Raw genomic sequence first — 4,350 nt, 5'->3', positions numbered from 1 at the left:
GAACACCAAAACATAGACATAAAATGTGAACTCGAGGCTCACAACATGCGATGTACATAGCCCGAGAGCAGCACTAACTGTAAACCCCTAAACTTGTTTTACTAGCTAATAATGTTTAAGCTCTCATAATTGTATGTTTAAGCTTTTGTAAGCATGTATCTAAGGTGTTTGTATTAGTCATAACATAGGAAGGCCTAGCATGTATTTATGTAAGGTTTAAATAAGAAAATATTCTAAGCATTCATGATGATAGCACTAGTATAATGTTGTGAAAATATGATGAACATGTAGGTGTTGTTAAGGGGAAAATTTTTTCTAAGTGTTAAAAATATGACTCTTGGGTACTTTAGAAGGCAGTAAAATATTCTAAGTATGGAAGGATTAAACTCTTAGGTGAATAAGGAAGAGTTAATACTAGTGGAAAAACAAAGATGCCATGCAATGAAATCATGTCAGTTCATGTGACCAACTCTTCCAAATGACATGCAGCCAAGTGTTTAAGGAAGAAAAGGAACTACGTCTAAGAGTGGCTGTGGGGTCTTGAGAAGTTCATGAAGGAAGTTAAGTTAAGGACTGAGTAAGACATTCGCTAAAGCGAGACAAAGTGGTATGCGATTAGTTTCTTATTACCATGTGGCCAAAATAATAGTCAAGTATGAAGTAGGTTATGGAAATGGATAAGGGTCGGTTATTCACGCAAGGCTTACTAAGGATGTCCAAGATGAGACAGTATGACAATGACCTGATTACGTGATAAAGTAATGAAGGAGCCTAAGTGATCGCAAGCCTCACGCGGTGAAGATAAGTTGAGGATTTCAGCCTTAATAACTTGTTAGTGGGCTAAGTGGCAACCTTAGAGAGGGTTAACTAAGGATTAATGGACAAGTGACACTTAATTAAGCAAACTTACCATGCAAATCCTAAGTATGAATAGGCTTAGTAAAGAAGGAGACTGTTTTGCCAAATTTCCTTACGCCCAAGAGAAGTGTGAGTGTTTGTTGAGGCATTAAAGGTGCTAAAGAAATTCTGACCAAGTTTAAGGAGTTTCGAGAAGTTTTTCCAACTGAATCAAAAGGATTTAATATTCAAATTCTAAGGTGAGAGAGCTAAGAATTTCTAAGCAAGTTTTATTAAAATGAGATTTAGTTAATAAATGGCAGAAATAGAATTATGAAGTTTTAAAAGTTGAAATCTGAATTAATGTTATGGATGAATAAGCAGACAATGACATACGAAGAGTAAGCAAGCAGCTGGCTTGTCAAGGTGTGCGACATCACATATAGGCATGAAGTAAGGCACGTGAGGGTTGTTTGATGCATAGGCACAGAACGGTGTGTCTGTACGACACAGAACACCCATAGAGAGGGTAGACAGTCTCTAGTCAGAAAAGAGGTACGATAGCTGGCTAAGTTTAAGGGATGCGATGAACTCAACAATGATGCGATGCAGATATGCAATAATGTTAAGTTAAGTATTATGTTAAGCTCAAAAGGGAGTTAATGTAACTAACCAAGAGACCTATTCTTATTACAGGGTAGACGCAAGTAGGAAAGGCTTACACACTCATTGGATAAGTAGCTTAAGACACTGAGTGACAAGTTTTAATAAATGTTTCCCAAATATAGTTTTTATGAATGTCTTATCACATAGGCAATTTACATGAAGTTTTCATAATATGTTTTAATAGACGCATGCTTTAATGAATATTGATCGCATGATCCATTTTTCAAATGAGAGGGCTATCTATGAATTTAGCATGTGTTTTCAGTAAGCCTATGCCATGTTTTATAGCTTGATACAATTTTATTAAGGAATTTTATAACATGCATAGTGTTTTACATGGCACCATGCGTTGATATGAAACCATAAGGAATGTTTTAAATGAATGTATATTCTGCCATGTGCATTAATGTTTTGTGCCCTGTATGAATCCTACTCCAATGTTGGTATCGAAGGTATGGTAAGGTACCCAGATTTCAATTATACTAGGGATCCTTGACACCAAAGATATGGTAAGATGGTTAGGATCCAGTTTAGTTCTACATGCACATATTACTATGTTATTGAAGTTGATGAGATCGAGCAAAATGGCTCTCTCTCAACTAAGGTTATTGGGGATTGAATAAAAGGGTTCTCCTACATGTTCAGGCGGTGGAGTTGTTTTCCAGAAAAGATGCTGATGATGTTTATTTCAGGGTTTTTACGTGATGTATTTTGTGATTTTAGCTTTAATTTCAAAACCCTGATTATGATTTGATAAATGTTTCAATTGTTAGGTTGTATGTCCTAGAACTCACAATTTGTAGAATTAAATATTTTCTATTATTAATAAAAATGTTATTCAACATTTATTCAATAAAGTTGTTACTGAATTTGTAAATTACACTTGTAAAGACTAAATCCAATAAACTAAGTGAAGGAAATTAGACATGAGGATTTCCATGAGCAGCGGAATGATTGTTCTAAATTCCATTCGAAATTGAACAAACACAATTACAGTCAAGAAACGGAAACTAACTGGTCATGCATAATACTAAATTACAACATGCTTTACAATAATGCTTTACATTACGAAATAACAAACACAATCACGAATGCTCATTCAATCTCCAAGACTACAACACACGAACGCTCGAACACAACGACCGCAACACTGCACAATCAATAGCAACCACGAACACAATGATCTCCAAGATCACGATCCCACCGAACGACCTCCAAAAACCTTGAACTATGTCAAGTTAAGTAAGACACCACCACAATGGCTACCTTGGTATTTTTGGTGTGAGAATCCAGAAGTGTGAGCTCTGTGTGGACTTGGTTAGAGGAAGAGACTGGGGGAGTAACAATCGTGTAAACGATTGAGCAAGTGGGAGAAGACAAATGTCTATTGTATAGACGAATGTCCAATCGTTTAGCAAATGCTCTGCGATCATTTAGAAGACGACCAACTGAGTGAACTATCGTGTAGTGTCACTCCACGATGTTTAATCTCTCTTTAGCTATCGTTTAGTGAATCCTATTCACTTGACAACATACTGTGAGTGATTTTTCGACAATAGCAACTCTCACAACAACCTCTAAAATTAGGAAAACATTTTTCCTTTTATCTCACGGTTACCATAAAACTACCAATAATCTCCCACTCAATTGGTTATTAGAGAAAAATATATAACTATCCAATAATTAAATTTATTATAAATATTGTTGGGATTGATGCCCTAAAGTCTCGTGTCCTGTAGTTTGTAAACAGTTTATACGAACGCTTGTGTTGTTAATATATGATATTTACTTCACATCTTGTATTTTTGCTCAGTTGCTTGCTTTATTTGCTTTACCACAAACCAATAAACATAAAATATCTGGTTATCTGTATATGACTCAAGCATGTATGTGGTGACATACAAGTGGATCATGTCTTGAGTGATAACCAAAATGGTCTGTAATATATGGATATAATAGGGAAACCTTATCCTGGTAATGGTACGGATGCGACCCGCTTTGTGGAATGGTCATAAGTATTGTGACTTATCACAGATGGTCTGATCCTGATCATTCATGTTGGGGAGATGCGAGCGGAGGCATCCTATACAAAGAGTTTGTATAAGACCTGACCACGAAGTGTTAACGTCTCGTTGTATAATACCATTCATGACAGAGACTTCACTTCACTAGGATGACATAGGTAACATGACCTCAATCTTGAGTGAGTTGGGAACTTCTGCCATTGAGGGCGATCCTTTGATTTGTATGGGTGCGAGTGGCCAGGTCGCCGATTCAAACCTACCATTTTGGGGATTCGTCTGATTTAGGAGCTGGGAACTCAACTACACAAGATGGAATTCACCCTTTTCTCGAGGCAGGAGTAAGTAGATAGATAGCTCCTTTAAGGGCTGATTCCAGGGCTTGAATGATGTGGCGCCACACACCTTCTCTTGGCCCAAGAGGTGTTCACACATAGTTGGACTATGTTGTATTATTCATTAGAGGAATCAGTGGTACTTAAGAAGTGAGATGTAACTACATGGGCAAAACGGTAATTTGGCCTAACTGTACTTGCGAGCATCTATGAAGGGTCATCATACTCATGATTGGTTATATCCGATGGACATAGAAATATATCTATGGTAAGAAGAGTTCAACTGTTGGTCTTTAGTAGAATGCCTGACAGTTAACGGATGGGGGATCTCGTGGCTAAAGAGTTTAGCCACTATTCATGGACCGTTGGAGCTTTGAGCCACATGTCCATTAGGTCTCCTGGGTAGCTTGGATAAAGTCGAGAATTAATGTTTGGGTTAATTTGAAATGTTCAAATTGACAAGATGAAGTTCGATTATATATGATATAATT

Source organism: Benincasa hispida, chromosome 3, assembly GCF_027475165.1.
Source record: "Benincasa hispida cultivar pf3 chromosome 3, pf3_genome.v1.1, whole genome shotgun sequence".
NCBI lineage: Eukaryota > Viridiplantae > Streptophyta > Magnoliopsida > Cucurbitales > Cucurbitaceae > Benincasa > Benincasa hispida.
This window is presented reverse-complemented; position numbering follows the sequence as displayed.